Source organism: Agelaius tricolor, unplaced genomic scaffold (assembly GCF_023055355.1).
Source record: "Agelaius tricolor isolate 1412-34295 unplaced genomic scaffold, bAgeTri1.0.p SCAF_38, whole genome shotgun sequence".
Taxonomy (NCBI): domain Eukaryota; kingdom Metazoa; phylum Chordata; class Aves; order Passeriformes; family Icteridae; genus Agelaius; species Agelaius tricolor.
In genome coordinates this window covers 4,644,648-4,664,960 of record NW_027269298.1, presented here as the reverse complement: position 1 = coordinate 4,664,960, position 20,313 = coordinate 4,644,648, and the positions used below count along the sequence as shown (strand labels likewise).

The 20,313-nt window shown below is 45.9% G+C and overlaps 2 protein-coding genes across 18 annotated transcripts in view; one reads left to right on the top strand and one right to left on the bottom strand.

Annotated features, from left to right (window-relative positions):
* CRB2 (crumbs cell polarity complex component 2) overlaps positions 1-6,022 on the bottom strand; it is a 54,708-nt gene extending 48,686 nt beyond the window's left edge. The window contains exon 1 of one of the 2 annotated variants that reach the window (XM_071454124.1): positions 5,807-6,022. The gene's annotated coding sequence lies outside the window, so the exon portion shown is untranslated. Of the gene's footprint in view, positions 1-5,029; positions 5,189-5,806 lie in introns of those variants that run through there. The other variant, XM_071454125.1, reaches the window with a different exon arrangement.
* Positions 5,823-20,313, top strand: part of STRBP (spermatid perinuclear RNA binding protein) — a 75,235-nt gene continuing 60,744 nt past the window's right edge. For 14 of the 16 annotated variants that reach the window (XR_011683659.1, XR_011683658.1, XM_071454147.1 and 11 more), the window contains exon 1: positions 6,110-6,265. The gene's annotated coding sequence lies outside the window, so the exon portion shown is untranslated. Of the gene's footprint in view, positions 5,842-5,932; positions 5,954-6,109; positions 6,266-20,313 lie in introns of those variants that run through there. The other 2 variants (XM_071454141.1, XM_071454140.1) reach the window with 2 other exon arrangements.

The window sequence follows — 20,313 nt, the reverse complement described above, 5'->3', positions numbered from 1 at the left end:
AGCAGCTGCAGAGAGTCCTTGGTGCTGGTCAACACCCATTTGTCACCTGCAGGCTTCAGCATGCTGGACCTTCTCTGCTTGCTCTGGAGCCTCAGCCACTTGGAGATAACCAACACGAGGCTGGCAATCTGCTCTGAGCCAGGTCCTGTGCTGGGTTGGGTACTGGTGCCTTCAGGAAACACCCACACCAGCTTCAGCAAGGTCAGTGCTTTACCCCAAGGGTATAGCCTGGGAGCAGTTTCCAAATGCCATTGAATTCTGGCTGCAGTATCACAACATTTTTGATGAAGTTGTATTATAACTTCATTAGAACCAAAATTCTCATTATAGCAAGATTTTTAGGCCATATTTCTGACCACAGTTCAAAGTGAGACAATTACAATTATTCCTAAGAGTACCTCAGTCTGCTGATGAAAAATTAATCTTGGTAAAGCTTTTTTTTTTCTTTAAATTATTATGACTGTGCTGCCAGCTGCACTCAAACAAACTCCGATTCAAGTTCTAGGCTTCAGGGTCATTGATAGACACTCAGCTACTGCTTCCACCAAAAAAAATACTGATTACCAGGACAGAAACAGATACAGGAAGGAGAAAACATGAAGCTAAAAAAACAAAGAGGGAAGAAACCAAACCCAGTGAAAACAAAAAAATTTTGTACCAGAAACAGATTGAAAACAGAAAGGAAATTAGCATTTAGGAATGAAAAAGCCTATTCACTGTTGATGTTGAATACAACACCCGGGGAGACAGAAGCTGGGTTTATTTTTGATAGCAGCATAAACATTAAAGATAAGCCAACAGCCTTTAGAAAATATGGGTGCAGTACAAAGGCTCATGTGATGAGAGCTGTTTTGCTTTTAATCTTGACCTAGGAAACCTCTTGTATGACAGAGCCTCTTTTCAGTGGAGTCAGTCCTGCCTAGCTGCTCTGACTATTAGTGATAAAAAGGCCACCCAAGTTGTTTCTGCTTTGGAATGATGGCAGGTTTTCAATCTTAAACTTCAAAGGAAAAGGAAAAAACCCACCCTAATATATCTGTCTAAGGACCTGCACCAAACTCTGCCATCCCTTATCTGGTCCAATCACACTCTCCCCTAAAACAACAATCCTTGCAACTGTATCTCTGTTTTTCTAGAAAGGATGTACATATACCCCCAAATATTTATCTACTTGCCAGTGATATAAATGAAAATACTTATCTGATATTGATATGAGATAGACACATATCATGTCCTACCCACAAATAGAAAAGCCAGTTGATTTCCAGATTGGTTCAGCATGTCTACAAGCCCAGTAGCACAGAAGTGCAAACCACATCAACCACAGTCATTGTGAGGGCTCAGTGATCACATCTCAAATGTGTATTACAAAGTATCAAGACTGAAAATTGGGAAGCTCTGTGAAGTTCAGTCCTGCTTTGGATTCAGTCTGTTCCCATGGTCCAGGCATGTCTGGAGAGCAGAGCTACAGGCCAGTGCTCAGTCTCCACAACTTGACACCCTTAAATTGCAGTGTGCAACTTGTTGCATACGATACTGCCAGCCCCACAGGCTCAGTGACAACAGGACCCTAGAACCTTCTTTCTGCCCCTTTTCCCTCACAGCCCACACAGCAGAGATGCCCTGCAACCAGCTGCAGCCTCCATTCCCATGGGCACACAGGCACATGCACCTTCATTCACACCAAAATGCTGAAGTGCAGAGGAAGTACCAACACCCATGTTGGTATGTCATGTTACACCACGTTACAGATCAGGAGAATTCACATGACCATTTAGGACATCACCTTAATTAGAAACTGTAATTAAATGCCCACTGAAGGTTGGTAGTATCACTTGCTTCCAGGCCTTCTTATTTCACGAGGAATGCTCTGTTGGGTCAGATCAATTCTCCCATGGAGCCTGGTACTGTCCCTCAAAGCTCTGTTTACTGCTATGAGTTTTGCCATGGCCACCAGAAGAAAAGTTTTACACATTCAGCAGTTGCCAGATGGGGTGAGAACACAGCCAGAGCACCGAGGGCAGCACAGTCTCCACAACAACCGAGCTGTCAGGAATGCCGAGCTGCGCTGCCCTCTGTCCTAAACAGCACCTATAAAACAGGATTAAAGCACTCGTGTTTACAAATGTTCCAGGAAGCTGCTGGCCTGCAGGTGAGCACAGCCACTGCCTTGGGCTGCCTCTGGCCAAAGCAGGTGAGTGTGGGATGGGGTGGCAGGGCCACAGCCCAGGGGCTGGCACGGGAGCGCTGCTCCGCTCACGAGCTGGTTCAGGAACACCCTGTACCACAACTGCACAAGCTGAGACACTCAAACAAGAAAGTGAAATCAGAAATTAACAACTAGAGCAGCACATATTGAGGCATGCACTCTTTTTTTTAACCTAGACCTTTGTTGGTTTTAATAATTGATATAAAGTAACAGATGACTCACTAATTGCACTTCTAAATTGTAACCCAACCTGGAATCAATCACACATGGCATAACTTCTGTTCTTATTTGAGGCTAAATCCACCACAGTGCCTTCAGTAGCCGCTCTAATAATTGCATTAGTCATAACCTGAAAGTATTTCCCATTTCCTTAGTTCCAGTTTTGCTTGCTCTTCAAGCTGATCCTCATCCCTATTGCTTAAAAGATCTCTGAAATGTTACCCTGCAGAGCCTGCTCTGGGACTTGAGGAGCCCTGTGCACATTTTGTGGTGTGATTCTTCCTCTCCTGGTGTCTAATTTTCCTCCAGTACCATTTTATCTCCTTTGCTCTAGCTCAAAGTCAGAGAATTCAGGGTTGCAACAGATAGTAGCAAGCACTGTGTAAAACTTGGTGAAGAGTTAGGTACACAAATGACTGCCAGCATAAATCATATCATCTTTTGTTTTGCAGCACAAATTCTCAGTTTTTAAGTATCCTCTACACTGGATACTTATCTGCTTGATTCTCTCCCTTCCATGCCTGAGATACACTTTAAAATAAAAATTAATACAGATCTTGTAAGGATTTTTCAAAATAAAACTCTTTGCTATATCAATCTTATGAGACTAATTTCCCATGTAAAGAGAGCTTTTTCTATTAAGGTTTTTAGAAGACATGCACACAAAGTTATTTTTTGCAATTTGAATTCTGTCCTCAGCTATCTTTGCACAAACCCCATTAACTTTAGTATATGTCTAAAGGCAGAATTTGAAACCCATAAAAAACTGGGTCACTGGACAATGGTAAGTCTCAAACAGAGATTTCTGAGTTATAACAAGAAAGAAATCCCTCTTCCCTCGGGCACTACAGGAGCATTCCCATTTGTGTGTAAACAATACCAAACACTTGAAACCTGACAGGCTGCATTTCATCCTTGCTCACTTCGGGCTTTCCCCTGTCCTGTAGCTAATGGCCACGTAGTGCTCAGGGCAGCATTTGGGCAGAACTGCAGCCCCCAGAGCCCGTCCCTGCTGCACAGGCCCTGCCCAGCCTCTCTCCAACCCTCACACCGGCACCAGCCAGCAACGCCTTGCCGAGGGCCCCTCGTTTGCCTGAGGGTGCAGGTGACATTCAAGCACACGTGACAACGTCTTAGTTATTTCTATGGAAAAATCTGTGGGAAACACACATTATTTCCATTGTAGTTGCATATTTTAAAAAATAATTCTTTCTACGCCAGTATTTTGTCCCAAGAAAGAGCATAATTATTGTTAATTACTTCAACTTTCACCAAGGTAACTCTTAATTCCATGTTGCCTTTGGTACAATTCAATCCCTGTCTTTTATTGACTATACTTAGAGCTATGAATTCAATTTTCTTTCTTTTCATTCCATGAAGCCTAAAGACAGATGTTAACTTTTTTCCAAGCCTCAGATGCTCTTTTCCTTGTTAAATGTATATCCTTGTACTGCAGCGCCAAAGCTCTTCCAATCCCCTGTACTCTAAATTAATCCATCAATCCCCTTTCCTCTGTGTTTTTGCCCTTGGCAAATCATTAGCCCAAGGGAGAACTCAACAGAAAAATTCAAGATTTCACTCAGACCACAGCTGAAAACATCTTTCTTGTACCTCTGCAATAACTTCACTACCTGAGGTGCCATCTCTTGCAGATTTTTCCCTCCTCACTACATTTCCAGCTGCACTGCACAGCCACTCATTCCACAGCTGCTCTTCCCATCCCTCCATCCACCCAGCAGCCTTTCTCCAGGCCGTATTTGTGATGTGTCTCTATTTGATGCAATCAATTTCAAATAAAACTGTTCTTATGTTAAGTCCTTGGACCAGTCCTTGATTTCCAGCTATTATCTTCTGCCTCTTTTCAAGGCCCACACTAATATTTTAAGGTCACACAGGAGATTTGGCTAAATTCATTCATCGCTTTGAAATCTCTCTATACAAGAGATGAAAGCAGTAACTGAGATTCTTCGTATTTGTTTCTCCTTTCAATCCTCAAACATGACAAGATAAAAGTCTGTTACAAAGGCAGAGCAATGTCTGACTGTTCAGAACCAGGGTGACATTTCAGCCATAGGCTTGCAAAGGAGTACACAAAATGTAAGTCTAATTGGAACAAGGTGGACCTCTCCCTGCATGGAAAGTTATTAATGCACACGTGCTTTCCACTTCCACTCTAATGCTGAAATCACTCTTTTGAATGAAAGTTACTGTTTCACTTTAGCACCACAAATCTCCTGATCCTACAATCTTCGGCCAAAGTTCCCTCGGGGGCTGCTTCAGCACAGCACGTTGTGTACTGATTATTTTCGAATAGAGCTCCCTAGTCTTTCATCTTCACAGCCTGTATAAAATCAGTTTTGAAAAGTATTAAAAGTGATATTGAATATGATTGCCATGCACATGTATGCTAGAAGCTGAGTTCAAAAAGGCACTTAACCTAGAAAATCTGGCAGAATTTCTAAAGCACTCAAGTGACTATATTGGCCATTTGAGTGTTGAAGCACATGGAACGCTGAAGGATTTTGAAGTTCTGTAACTGTTCTATGTAACACACATACATAGAAGAAAGAAAATCCATCAGACTCAACCCTCTCCTCATACCTAAAGGTTCTGCTGGTCAGGGCTGCTCTGAAGCGCGATGATCATCAGCTCTGCGAGCTCTCTCCACCTCCACTGCAGTGCCCATGTGCTCTAGAACTGTGCCACCTGTCTGGGATTGGGAAGAACTATTGCACGGAGCTGAAAACTAACTTAAACCCATTTGTCTTGATCTCTAGAAGAGAAAGATGGAAATCATTGGCCATCACACTGCTTGTGCAGCCCAACCTGCCCAAACACAACACGAAAAGTGCCTTGATTTGTCCTCTGTCACTGAGGATTCCACAAGGAGCTCAATTCCTCACATGGAAACTCTATTCCTCAACTCACTTTGTGAACCTGCTCTTCCTGCACTGCTTCGGATTTGGCAGCGGGATGTTAAAGCCTCCAAGGTCGGGCGCTGCGTGAGGGGCCGAGGTCCTGCCGCACCCATGCCCGGCCTCCTCCCCTCAGCGCTGCCCCCGGGCCCGCCCGGCGCCCCCCTCAGCCGGCGGGGCCGGGGCTGCCGGAGCTATTCCCGTTCGCGGCGGGGGCCGGGGTCGCTGTAGCGCCGGTGCCGCCGCATTACCGGTGCCCGCCTCGTTACCGGTGCCCGCCTCGGAGCCCCGAGCGCGGCCGGGGCCAGGCCAGCCCTGCCCTCACACACCTGCCCAGCCCGTGCCCTCAGCGCTGCGCACTCTGCGCCCGGCACGCTCGCGCCTACGCCGTTAGCGCGGCGGGAGCCCTCAGGTGCGGCGCCCGCGCTGACGACATTACGGAGAGTCCGTAACACACACCGACCTCTCGGAGGGGCTCTACGCAAGCGGCGTTTCCAGGTGCGGCTCAACCGCTCCCGCACCGCGCGGCCACGGAGCGCCCCGAGCGGCAGCGCCGCTCCCCAGGCGGCGGGCGGGACCGCGCGGGCTGCGCGGGGAGCAGCGGCCGCAGGTGGGGAGCCGGGCGGGCCGAGCGCGCCCTACGCCGATTCCGTAAGGCTGCGCCGGCCTGCAGGAAACGGCCGGGTCCGCGGCGCTACGGAGCCGGCGCAGGGCGGCGCGGCGCCCCGTACGCAGTTGGCGTAGGGCGCTCTCAGGTGCAGGGAAGGGGCGGGCGCGCGTTGCCCGGCAGCCGCAGCCTATGGGGGCGCGGGGCGCGGTCACGTGCGCAGCCCCGCTCGGCGCTGCGGAGCCGGAGGAGCCGGACGGGGCCGCGGAGCCGGGACGGGGCCGCGGGGCAGCGCCGGGGCCGGCGCCGAGCGGGGTGAGGCGGGCGGGCGGCAGGGAGGGGTCGGGGCGGCGGGCGGCCCGTCCCCGGGGCACCGCTCCTCCCACTGCACCGGGCACTGCGGGCAGGAGGCAAGGGCAGGACACGGCGCGGGGGGCGGCGCGGGGCGGGGGGCGCTGCTGCGCGCGCGGAGGGGCGCGGTGGGCGAGGGGGGGGGCTCCGCGCCCCGCGGGGCCGCGGGCGGGGGCGGCGGGGAGGGGTGCGGGGCTCGGAGAGGCGCGGGGCCGCCCCTCCGCCGGCCGCGGTACCTGTCCGGGGGCGCGGTGACGGTCCGGGGCCGCGGTACCTCGGTACCTGTCCGCGGGGCGCGCAGGTGCGGCGGGGCCGGGGCGCTGCGCGGTGTCCCCGGGCGGTCCCGGCCAGGTGCGCGCTGGGCGGCTCCCTCCGGGCTCGGGGCTCGGCCCGAAGTTCGCTCCGGTGCGGTCGGTGCAGCGCCCTCCGCGCCCCGGCCCCGCGGGGCAGCCGAGTCCCTCCGGGCCGGCTCCTGCTCCGAGCACGCTCCTCAGTGTTATGGTCCACCGTTTGTTTGGGTTTTTCCTCCTCTTTCATTCTGTATTTGCTTTGCACTGGATTTTGTAATCATTAACCCGCTATCCCTTCTGGAAGTGAGGGCGTGGAAGGGATAACCAGGGAGTCACATGAGTAGAGCAAAACTTGAGTTTTGAGTCAAAGTGGAAATATGCATTATCTGGGTAAATGTCTTATTATTTATTTACGTGGCTCTGAAAATGCTGCCTTGTGATTTACAGAAAGAAGAGAGTGAGCATTCCAAGCAGCTCCTGTGCAGGGTATGGCAGAAGAGAAAATTTATAATGTAGGGGGTCCTAGATACACTGGAATTAATTATTTGCTGTATCTGTGTCCTCTAGTTTGTTAACAGTTTTTAAAAGTTTTATCGTACTTTGTCGTGAAAACTCAGAAAGGCTAAATGTGGTTAAAGCAAAGAAAGATTTAAATGGGCATTATTGTGCAGAACATCACATATTTCAGGTCTCCAGTTCCAAAAAATGTTTATGAAACTGTAAGTTAATTAAAATAGCTGGGCTGTTTAACTTAAATTAAAATACTTGTGTTCTAGCAAACATTTGAAGCCTGGCCTTCTAGGGTAAAGACAGAAAATTAAAATAACTTCCTCCATTCATGCAGAATACTTTAACATCTTTAAAAAGAATGGAGAAGAAAGGACTATTTGGTCTAGTCTTCTTTGATTTTTAAAGACGTGGTAACCATTTTTGAGACCTGTAGGAAGCAGCCGTGGTGGCAGAGAGGAAGGAAGGAAGGAGTATGGAGCAGCGCTGGCTGCTTGGAGGGGAGGCCTTAGAACAAAACTTTAGGAATGGGGAGTGAGGAAGGCCGGCAGTGTCTCTGGAGAGGCTGCCCTGCTGTGCTCCTGTGTTTGCTCAAGGTCGTTGTTCTCTCTCTGAAAAGCAAAAGCATTTTCCAAGGATTGAAGAAGCCCACCTCTCCCATGGAAGGTGTGCAAGCTGGGCTGTGCTTATTTCCTGCCAGTGTAGAGAGGAAGGAGAAATCTGTGTCAGCAGACTGCAGCTGGCTGTAGCTTCTACTAAATTCCTGGTCATTTTCAGGAAGTTAGACTTGTCTCTGGAAGTTCTTGGCATGTATAATTTTCTTCTGTCTGGAGCCTTCCAACCATTTTCCTTTGCTCCATGTTACGTAGAATGCAGGGAGAGATGTGGAGGAGAGAGGGTAGGATTGCTGACAGTGATGTTTGCAGTGCCCTGTTCCTCGGAATCCCATCACTGGTGGTGCCAGTCTGGTGCTGCTTTGGCATGTGTGGTTCAAAGAGAATCTTTAGTCTTGCAAGTTTGGTTAGTCCTGATTTTACAAAGGGCTTTCTTTGCATGGGCTGTTGATCCAGACTCATTGTTTCTGCTGAACTATTGGCAGCATTTTTCATCTCTGCACAAAGAAGACGGTGATAGAGTGCCAGTTCTAGCTTTGTGTGCTTGACAGGCTAAATACGAGGTGGAAATGGAGTAGGACTGGATTTCTTGGGGAACTGGAGAAAGGCTAGGACTTGATTTGGAAATGGAGTAGGACTGGATTTCTTGGGGAACTGGAGAAAGATTCCACATAGAAATAAATACCTGTGTGTTGGGGGCTGGGGGCGCCCCAGGGGTAGCTGGTGTCAGTGTTGCTGAGAAAGTGACCAAACACAGCTTTGTGGCTTGCCTGAGAAGGAATTTCAGACAGAGCTGGTTTCAAAACAAAGGCTCAGAAGTAAATGAGAAGACAGTAAGCAGTTGGAAGGGTACAACAGAAGATGGCATAAGGCAAGCCATGACAGACCTAAACATGGGAGAAGTAGTTTAAACTGTGGTGGATATGTGGGTTTTGGTGACTCTTGTTTCTTCCTTGTACGCAGTTTTTCCATGGATGTTCATTCAGAATGCAATGCTTAAGGTCGCAGAGCTCTCTTCTTTTGAAGCCCCTCTGTTAATGTTCCTCAAAAGCCTGTGGGTGGACTGAGATTTTTTTTTTTGAACTGTGAAATCTTGTTTGGAAATAAAAAAAAAAAAAAAAGAAAAAAAAAGTAGTCTAAAAAGCTGCTTCATGTTGTGAAAAACCTCACTGTAGAATCATAAAAGCTGCAGTTTTTCCACGTTGCTTTGTAGCTTGGCATGTAAATAGAGCTCTTTGAAGAGCATATCCATGGCTGGAAAGGGAGAGTGGGAAAGGCTCTGGCTGGTTAACAAGCTTCTGAGTGTGTGAAAAGCCACCGTGAACATGCTTGGTGAAGTGTCTGTTAAAGCATGGAACTGTGTCCTGGGGTGAGGGACATACACCTGGAGTGGCCAATGTGCCCCAGTATCACTATGGAAAGGGCAGAACAGTGGCACTTTGTGTATTTACAGACTGGGCTGGGTGAGGGATGCTGGGGCAGGTGGAGGGAGCTGCTGAGATGATCTGAGCTGAGGGAGATGCTGGGGGTGAGGATGCACAGGGTCAGCCTGCACCTCTCTGGGCTCACCTCCAGCTCCTGGGCAGTTCAGGTTTATGGTGTCTCTCACCATGCCAAGAGCAGAGCTCAGCATTCTGGGGTCTGTGCCTTACCTTGTACTGTGCTAGGGAGCGAGGACTTTTCTGAGCAGCCACATGAGGAGCACTTGGCTGGTGTGGTGTCCTGGATTTGCTGTAGCCCAGCAGTATTGGCAAGTGCAGATTGCTTTGCTGCTGAATATGCTGCAGTGAGGAAATCAAAAGGAAAATTCCTGTTTAAAGTGATATGAAAAAACTGTTAAGAGATTTAAAGAACAGAAAAATACAAACCCTTTTGTAGAAACTATAGTTTGACTATGTTTGTTGAATTGCAGTGTGATTTGACAAACAGAAACTTTGTACTTGATATTTTTGGAAGGAGAAGCCTTACCTGAAAGGCATTGCTGGTATCTTTTGTTAAAAGCAATAATTGATATAAGCTACAAGGCCAAAGACAGTATTTTTTCCAGTTGTTCTTCTGCAGTTCTTGGCACTTGTGTAGTTTTTCCTTCTTATGTGCAAGTTTTTCACTGAGCACGGATGACAGAAAACAGTGTCACAGTTCGTGTCAGTGTCAGCTCACAGAGGGACAGTGTTCCTATTTAGCTTCTTTGAAAACCTCAATTCATGTCCCTTAACAAAAAACCTGCAGAGCAATTCTTAGGAATGATAGGAGTGAGTAAACATCTTGCACTCTGGTTTTTATAGACTTTATTTAGTAGCTAAATTACCTCATGTTTCTAGTCCTCTTACTCTGGTCATCATGGAATGGGAGGGGACAGAATTCTCGGAGCCCACCCCACGCTGGTCTGTTGTGTTGTGCTCCTAGCTCTGCTGTGCAGTGCACATCCTGACCCTTCTCTAATTTCCTGTGTGGCGTCAGAATGTGGATGAGGTGCTGGCTATAGGGGAAGCCCCAGAACAAAATCAGGCTATGTCATTTGTTCTGCTGCTTGTGAAGGTATGTAAAGCACGGCCCTGGGCTGCTCTGTCCCTCCTTTGCTGCTGAACTCAAGAACTGTGGGACTAACCCAAGGCTGGGTTTGGTGTGCAGCTGAGCCAGGCTGCTGTTTCTCTGGGCCACCTGCACATCTGGCCATTGGCTTCTCCAGTAATAAAGACCAGGGATTAATTACCAAACCCCATGCCCTTGTGGTCTTATGGCGTTGATTTTTCTATAACAATGCAAAACTTTGTAACTCTTCTGTAGTGAAATATTGTCATAACCTCTTGGTAACTTAAAGGTGTAAGTGGATGTTGAAGAGGAATAATCTTATGAAATCCATTTTAGGGATCTTTTGGATTGTGGAAACTTGAGTGATCCTGCCACATGTGTTGATTTACATTAGTTCCCTTATGTTGTGGTTTGGTGTGCTATTTCAGAGCCCTAAGATGCTCCTGGTGATTGACATAACAAAATGTAAATTATATGCTGTTTTCCTAAGGTCTAATTTATCTGTCGTAAGGTTTGTGTACCAACAGTACTGAGCTCTTCTTACAATAATGTTTCTCTTTCATGTAATGCCTACACGGGGGAATTAAATTACCCTTAATTGTATGCTTAAAAAGAAAATAAAATTGGGGTGTGTATGGCTATGCCAGTAAATTAAATTTTGCTGCTTCTTGTTCTTTTTGTGCATTTAGTTTAAATTGTCTTTATTGAAAAATTTTATGTTTGAATATCTGGTTGGGAAAAACACTCTTACTCGTGGGTAGCTGTGAGATGTCACAAACTTGAAGAAATATTATGAACCAGAATTCATTTAGATTTTAAAGCAGAACTTGGCATTTGGCTTGGCAGTAAATGAACTCAATGGTGAGAAACAGGTGTTGCCCCATAGAAATTGCCCCTGGTAGGTGGTAGGAGCAGAAAAGGGCAGGCTGAGTTTAGGGCCTTTTACTTTTCTCTTTTTCCTCTGATTCTTGTGGGGGAAGACACTTTGAACACATTTCTTGTTTTACTTGCAGCACAGCAGATTGGAGTGTTGGCACAGCGTCTTCAAGTGTTGGGTCCTCAAGAGTCTTTGGTGTTCCCTGAGACACGGGGAGGATGTTCCATGGGGGAATGTTCCTCTGGAGCTGTTGGGCTCAGTTGATGATGACCCTAAAGCAAATGTTCCCTAATCCTAGCTCTCAGCTGGCAGGATCTGCCTTGTGGAAAGGCCAGCACAGCCCCACAACCTCTGTGCAGCCGCTTTGTGCTTCCAGAAATGAGCTTGGGCAAAACTCTCCCTTGAGAGGCTGAGGAGGCCTGAGGCTGTGGCAGGGGTTTTTGGGCACACAGCAGCTGATTCCTTCCAGCAAGATTTTGCCAAAAAATTGTTTACCATAGTTCCACTGACCTTGTGAAATTGATGCATCTCTTTTAGTCTATATTTTGCAGGGGATAGGTCCCATAACAGGCTTGTGGTAAATTATGGTTGATCTTGAAGGAGGCGTAAAGTTGTTTTCACTTGTTGCAGGGCTGGTTTTTTGGGTTTTTTTTAGGAAGTAGCAGCCAAAGCATGGGTCCCAATTTAGCCCTCTCCATAAACATGGTATCTTTCTTCATAACATGAACTAACATGAAATCATAAACATGGTATCTTGCTCACTAAAGAAACTGTACAAAATTCAGCAAGGAAACAAGCTGCACTCCACTGAATTCAGCTGCCATTGTTGAAATAGGTGATGTTTTAAAATTGCCAGCTGGTACATACCTGAGTAAAGGTGTTTGATTGACAAGGTCTTTTTACAGCCTGCTTAGCAAGACACTGACCAGTTGGACCAAACACATGATGTTGGAGAGTATGAATAGATCCATTCAACAAACAAATTGCAACTTGTATTAACAAAGAAAATAAAAAGCATTTGAGTTAGCTGCCCCATGGCAGTCAGCTGGTGCTGCATTTCTGACAGAGCAGGAGCATGATCATCAAGGGTCCAATGGTGGCACCCTGTGTAGGGAAGGTCCCTGGGACTGGGCTGGAGGTGTCTCTGTTCCACATCACTGCTGTGGTTTGTTTTACAGTTAAATGCTGACTAACGTGTGCTAAGGTTTGATCAGTGTGGAAGCTGAATGCCCATGACAGCCATTTATGGGGTGTTCCTTCCCTGGCCGTGGTGGCAGTGGTGGCCGTGGCCCAACCTGTGTGGCTGGTTTTCCCAGCTGAGGAAGCTGTGATGTTCTGACAGGGGTGACTGATGCTGGGGCTGGCTGGAGACAGCCATTTTCCAGTATGAAGACAAGGAGATAGATCAGTAATTTATTCCTACTTTTGATACAGCTGTGCTGAAAGGGGCAGCTCTTTGCATATGGAAACTTGTTCTTTTTCTCCAGGTATGGGGGCTGAGTTTGCTCTGTGACACTCCTGATGCTCTTCTACTTTTCCTTCTCTGCTCTGCCTGATTGCTGTATGTCTGATGTGAGAATCTGCCTGATTGCTGTATGTCTGATGTGGGGGGATTTGCTTTAATGGAAAAGACTCTGGAGTAGAAGGGGAAGCCGTAGGTGTACAGCCTGTGACTCCAGGGAGTGGAGTACTGGAGAACAGGCACAGCCACTGGAAGGCTGAGGGCTGTGGTATGATGGAACAAACAGCAAACATGGGGCTGTAAGTAGGATACTTGATGGGATTTCAAGGAAACAGACACAGACTCAGAACATTTGGATTCCTACTCTCTGACTGGGACTGCTCTTCCAATCCCAATCTCTTCCCCTGCACTCTGATACCTGGTATAGCTCAACAGAAGAGAAGGGGACAACATAAATGTCCAAGAACTGATTTCTCCCCACCTGTGCTTTGAAGGATGCCTTTTCCATATCATAGGCTCTCAGTGAGTGTCATCTTTTCAAAGAGCTAAAACTGTTTGGTGAGCAGTTACTCCGTGTCCTAATGCTTCATGATCTCTTGATTTGATGGCTAGGTAATTGGACTTGGCAAATAGATTAGGGCTTCTTTGGTTACCCAGTCATGCTCTCCAAGTCTTCAATCATGCAGAGACTTAATCTGTTCCTTTCAAGTGCTCAGCTGTGCCATTTGGGTGACCTTAAAGAGCATCACCAGGGCTGAACTGCAGCGTGGTACGCGGGGATGGGGCGTAGGAGAGCTGGGAGCACTGCTTCCAAAACTGGAAATGAGTAAAACTCTTCAACAGCAGCCACTGAGCAACACTGTGTTCCAGTGAAGAATGTCTGGCAATTAACCTGCAAGTATTGATTAGGGCAGCATTTGGCCCCTTTTCAGGTTCTGCTGCAGACTTACCACACAATTTCATTTCTTCATGTCTAAAGCTCCCCCTATAAAGATCTGAAATGTTTTCCTGTCTCACAAAACTGTTATTTTAGAACCAGTAATAAATGTACTCTGGTAAATATGGTGACAAATGTTCTAGAAAAGCCAGGAAGAAAGGCAAATACTGGGAAAAGGGCGGGGAGACAAAACTGATAACTTCTTTGCTTCTGGTGGGTGAGGGTGAAATTGGTGACTGCCAAAAATATGAGCTCAGAGAAGTAGCTTGTTCTGCTCTAAGCCCACATCTGTACACACCTCCTCATCTCTACAGATGGCCAGAAGGCTGAAGAGAGAACACAGTTGTCTAAATTTGTGTAAGAGAAAAGAATCATGACTCCCACCTTGGAGGCACATAAGAACCTCCTGTAACTGGAGGGTTTTCGACAATTTTAAAAATTTGGTTGAATTTTCAGTCTTAGCAAATTTTGTGGAACCTGACACTGTTCATAGTTGCTAAATAAATAACTTCTAAAATTTTAAGTTGTGTTTAAAGATGGTTGTTTTAAACAGCAGTCTTTATTCCTTCAAAACTGGCCTGCTAAGGAATGTATTTGATCCAGAACTCATCTTTGCATGCTTACACTTTAGCAACTTATAAAATGCTTTTCCACTTAAGATTTCATAGTTCTTCATATTTTAGAAATAACAACTGTCACAGTCACAATGATGGTGTTTGGATAAATCATGATAAAAGGCATGAAGATAAAACCAAAATATTTTTGCTTTCATGTTTCTTTTCTCCTACCATTAGTGTGGGAATGAGATTGTCTTTTACACTGAATATATTCATATGGTCTGCTTTATCTTTCAGGGAATTCAGTAATTTTCCTTTTGTTAGCTCAGGAGATAAAAGATATTTTTGAAAGCAGGTAGTTGGGAGTCAGCACTATATAAGTAGTGATCTCTTGACCAAAAATGTGGTTTTGTGGATGTGGCCATATGTAATAAACTAACAGAAGAGAGCAGCTTACAAAGTGCATCTTTGACAGGTCTCTGATCAAGCCCATTCTTTGCAGAGGGGTTGAATACTGAATGTCCCTGAGTTGTGACTGTAGATACTGTTCCCTTCCACCCCAAACACTGAGGAGCCTGAAACTGGAAACCTCCTGACCCTTTTAAAAACAAACGAGCAATTTTGTTTAACTTTTTGCTGCGGGTCAGGAGCCTGAGCTTCATGCCAAGTTTCAGTGTGATCCAAAATAACACTGCAGACTTATGGAAGACCTCCTGCAATATGGAAGTGATGAAGCTGTGACTGTTGAGGTGCTGTGATTTATTACAGTAGATTCTTAGAAGGGGAATAAGAGATGTCCTGCCCTAAACATCCTTCAGTAAATTAAAATTCTTAGAACTTACCAAGTGTATAGGTGAAATATTTTGTGTTCCTTAATATGGTCTCTACATTGGTGTTAAAATAGCCACATTATAAATGGATCTGCTCTTTCTGTGCAGTTGGGTGGTAACTGGCCTCTGTTTTGGTTCCCCTTGAGATGCTTCCAAGTGTGCTTTTAGTAGTGCAGCAGCAGCCCAGTGCCACTGTCATAACAGCATTCCACCCTCCATGAGGAGTTGCAGCAGCACCACACATGGATGCACTGGTCTCTCCCTTGCAGGAGGAGGACACTCATCCTTCCAGCACTGTGTCTACAAAGCTTTCTCTGGTGGCTGTTCCATGAAGTTTTGAAGGGGAGCAAGTGTGCTGAAAGCCTCTTAAGGGTAAAGAGGATTCAGAAGCATTTGCAGAGAAATGGGCAACTCCACAGTTGAACTGAGCTGATTGGGATCAATGGATTGCCCAGGGAGGCAGAGGGAGTCCAGGAGAAGCTGTCAAATATTTCTTCTGGAGTATCCATTTATGGATGCTTCTGCAGTTACTGCAGGGTTTGAATATCATTGAACTGGTGCTTCTGCAGTTGCTGTAGAAACTGTTGGCTCAGGCTGTCTCCTTGCAGCTCTCCTTCAGAGGAAGGACTGCTCTGGGAGAGCTTGGCTGGGCATGGGACTCACTGGTACGTTCCCTGTTTCTTTCACACTGCGATCTGCAATCTTTATTTTAATACAAATCCCTTGACTAGCTTTTCTCTTGCTTATAAATGTTTGATCTGTATGTGGTACTCGCAGTAAAGGAGTCCTCTTGTGCCAGAAGAACAAAGACTTGCTTTCTGCTGGTGCTGGGCACCACTGATTTGCAGTAGCTGCCTGGTTTTAGTGCCAGTTTTAGCAGGTGCACCTTGTCTCAATGAGTTCTCTTTGCCCTCATCACACAGCACAGTAGCAAGTCTCATGCACAGTCTATAGAAGACTGAATTTTGGCAGAGAGCTGAGGAGTTCAGCATTTACTGTACTTCCCCTCTCCTTTCTTTCCCTTGCTCTGCTTTCATTATTTGTGCTCCTCTTGTTACAGCTGGACTAGGTGATCGATGTAGCTGATAATATTCTAAGAAAGTTTGAAATATCTCCTGAAAAGATCAAAGTAGCCATCCTGAAATAACTAGAGGAGTTATAAACTGCTGTTGGATGGCTGGAGCTCTATGTGGAGCAGTCCAAAGGGGTCTTGTTTGAGGGGTGTGGTTTGGGTGCAGGCAGGGGAAGCCATGCACTCCTGCTCATCTGGGGGTTCCCTATGGTTTTCCTGGTTTGTAAGAGATGCTCTCAGACCCTCTCCATCCTTTACATCTGATTTTGGGTGGTTTAGATGGTCACTCAGTATCTAATATGAAAGCTGGGTTTTGACTGGTTATTTTATTGTTTTGTTGAGAGAAAGAAGAAACTCCCTTCTCCTCCACAGCCTGCTCCTCTGTCAGTTGGAGCTTTAGAAAAAGCAAGTGGCAAAGAGAGCCTTTGGGTCCTTTCTTCAAAGCCTCAGCTAGAGCTGAGGAGCTGCCTGCAAAGCTTCCCCTTGTCTTGCACAATGGCTCAGGTCCCTCCATAGTGTTCTGAAGTGTTCCTGTTTTTTGGCTTCTGTTCTTCCTGAGAACAGACTGTGTGTGTCCTGCTACCTGACAAAAGAGGGGCTCCACTGGGCTCTTTTGGAAAAGACACAAGGTTCCTGAGTCCTCGTCAGTTTGACTTTGAAAAGAACACAATGCTTAAAAAATTTGATGCCTGAAAGTGGGACACACTGTGAATTAGGTTCCTGAGTTTAATCATACCATATTCAGATATTGAATTGCTAATTTGACTCTCCTGAATGGACAGGTAATTGTTGTCAAGCGTTTCCTGGGACAGTTTGCCAAGCTGACCTGTGAGGAACCCACGATCCTGCAAGAGAGAGACTGAATAACAAAAGCAGCCAGGAATGCAGTGTCTGTTCAAATTAAACTAATGAAGCCTAAGGAGGTGGAATGCTAGAAAGGGAAGAGGATGCTCCATGCTTGGTGTATGTTGTAAATGAAAAACTCACACTGTTCCAATGGTACCACTGAGTTACTGTGGCCCTGGGCAAGTCACTTGAATTTTTGGGCAGTGGGGTCTCTTCTCCATGCAAACAACACAACATTTACACCTATCACAGTAATTAGAGAAGTGATGTTTGAAGAGCTGTGAAATTCTTGAGTAGCTAAGATCTGATTTTGGCTTTTTTGCTAATAAAAGTACATTGAAACTTGGTAACTGCAATCAAAATAGAAAAGACTGTGTAATGCTTTTTCAGTCTCCTTTAAAGTCCAGCATGGAGGTTGCCATCTCCCCCAGGTTAGCAAGAGGAGGGTGGGCAGTCCTGTCTGGTTTCTGGGAGACAGAGAAGTAATTTCCAAGATTTCTTTGGTTTGTTACCTCTGAGCTGTTTCATTCAGTTTACTCTTTGTGGTGTTGAAAAACACACTTTATCTCTTGAGTGGCTGCAGAAACTTTGCAGGGTTTGACAGTTCCACAAAGCACCTTGGTGACACCTGCATGCTTTGATATCTCATTGCAGTATTCAGGAATGAGATCAGTCTAGAAATGCAGTATATTCTCCCCATGGTAAATGGGAAAAATTGGCCACAACCACTTGGACTGCAGTTCTGTAAGTGATGTTATTCACCAAACTGTGCTTATCCTTCAGTGGGCAGAACGTTGGTTCCTCTGTTAGCTTTGAACTCTCATGGCAATATTCCAAGAGGAAAAAACAGTGCCTAAGTTTTGTTCTTAGCACAGAGATAAATTGAATGTCTGTCATTTGTCTGAAACCATGTGCTGAGAGGCATGATTTTTTTTTTCCTAACAGTTTTGCAGAGTAATAGGACCGACCATGATTTGGATTGCACCAAACACGTGCTAGGTTACTTTAAGGTCTGCCAAGTTTTAATTTCCAATTTCTGGAAAATTTAGAACAGAAACATCTGAATGTCTGCAGAAATCATGCTTCTAAATTTAACTTCTGGATTTTGTGTTTCCTAAAGCATGAAATTGCCTGGTAGTATTTGTCCACTGAATTTTAGGGACAGCCTTTCCTTCTGTTGACAGTGTTGCACTGGTGGTTCTGCTGTTGTGTTCCTGGTCCTGCAGAGTGTGAATTATAAATGCTTTGGAGCAAAATGCTCAGTGAAAAGGTGTTAGCTAGGTTTAATTACTTCCTGGTTATGTCAAAACAAGCAACAAGCCTTTGCAAGAATGTTCTTTTACCTTGTTATTGTTTTCTTCAATGTATTTCTGCAGTTAATAAATAATGACCTAACTTTCCCAGGCCAGTAAGAACTGTTTCTGAACACCCTGTTACAGCAAGTGTAGGAGTTTGCAAATATCACTGAGAAAGCCCAGTACAAGGACTTTTGTTTCCACAACAGTGGAGCTGTGCAAAGTGAAGACCTCATAAACCAGCAGAACCAAGTGCTCTTTCAGTGCACAAAGTATTTATGTGCTTTTTTTAAAAAAAAGGATTATTTTCACTAACACAGAAGCATCAGGTTATAGAGATGAATTCTGTTTAACTGTGGAATAGGATGGATTGATGGCATTATAATCTGACATTCTTATATCACTAAAAGTATAGTGACAAGAGCAGAGTTCAGCATAATGATGGTGTTGACATGGACACAGGTGGCTGAGCAGGCAATAAAAACATTTACACTCTAATCTGGACTGAGGGATGAAAGGGTTTCTATGTCTCTGCCCACCTGAGGAGAACACCCTCAGTCTTTGGCAGCTGGTTTCTAATCCTGCTTTTGATCCTGCCCCTGCATCCGGAACCGTGCGCTCTCCTACCCTGACAGGCTGTGGCTTCCCAAGTGCAACTCCTTTTGAGAAATAAAATAAACCCCATCACTATTGCATTTAGGCACAGCAGGTTTCCTGTTGTTGGGGGAACTGAAGTGGCCAGACACAAATTGCAGCTAATGGCCCAAAATAAACTAACTGTGATTGTTTTTCTCTAGTCTTTCCCTGGACAGTAATTCCAAGTGTTACTTTTAGCAGCTGTAGTGTATGAAAGGAGCTTTGGGGAGAGAGTGTTCTGTTGTTGAGAGCTGATGTCCCTGCAAGGCTGAGAGCATTTGGAATGCTGGTATTGATTGGTCAGGCTGTTTGCTCCTCCCAGAGAAAGTGGGGTTTGCCCCTGCTCCAGGAGCTGCAGCAGCTGTGCCACACCCCGGTGTGTGTGCCAGCCTGGATGGGGGTAACTGCCCTGCCCAAGGGGTTACTGCCCTGCCCAAGGGGTAACTGCCCTGCCCAAGGGGTTACTGCCCTGCCCAAGGGGTTACTGCCCTGCCCAAGGGGTTACTGCCCTGCCCCAGGGGTAACTGCCCTGCCCAAGGGGTAACTGCCCTGCCCAAGGGGTAACTGCCCTGCCCAAGGGGCTTCCTGGGGCTCCTGCCAAGAGTGGTGGCTCCCAAGATGTTGATCCTGTTTTGCTGCTCAGATTGGTTGCTTGATGCTGGTGGGAGGACAGGGTGTGTTGTCTGGTGGAGAATGCAAAGGCTGAGGAAGTTTCTTTAGCAAATGAAGAGCTGGAAGTGTCTTTGGTGCTCTTGTGAGTGGCATGATGGAGATGACATCACTGTCTATAAAGAGAAATTAAACTAATTCATAGCCCTGTAGGAAATGTAAAGGAAGAGGCCAAACCAGCTGAGCTGTGTCTGTGGTTTAAAAACATCATCCATCTGGGATTGGTGCGTTTATCCTGGGAGCTCCTTTTTCTCCCCCCCAGATTTTATTTGAATTTCAAAAGATAAAAAAAGATTAACTGTATCTTCTCAAGTTTGAGATCAATTACTTAGCACAGTTCTGTTCTCCAAAGATACTGGAGAACACAGTATTACAGACACCTAATTTAACTTTTTTTTTTATTATTTCAATGGCCTATTAAAAATAAGCAAACAAAAAAAGGCTGTGGAATTCATTACTCATCTCAGGATATTCCTAAGGATAATACTAATATATAGAATTTAGGCTGAGAAATTAATTTTGTAACCTAGCTTGTGCTCTACAAACTGAGCATTTCCACCAGTGGTGGTCCCTGCTAAAGTCATCCTTTTTTTCATTTCCATGGCTGTGCTGTGCTATGTGAACTGGAGAGGGGAATAATAGATGAGTTCTGCAAGTGAAGTTGGCAGATCTGACAGCACATGCGTGCAGTGGAGGTCTGCTGAGGCAAGAGGATGCTGGACTGAGCCCATCTAAAATATTTTTAGACTCATGGTTTTCCAGGGAAATAGGACTTTTGTTTTTATTTACTAATTCTGTACATCTCTAAATATGTTTGTGGCTCTTTTTCTTTCTCTTAGCCAAGCTGGGACTTCCTACTACAAGATCTTGTCCAAGGCCAATGGTGGA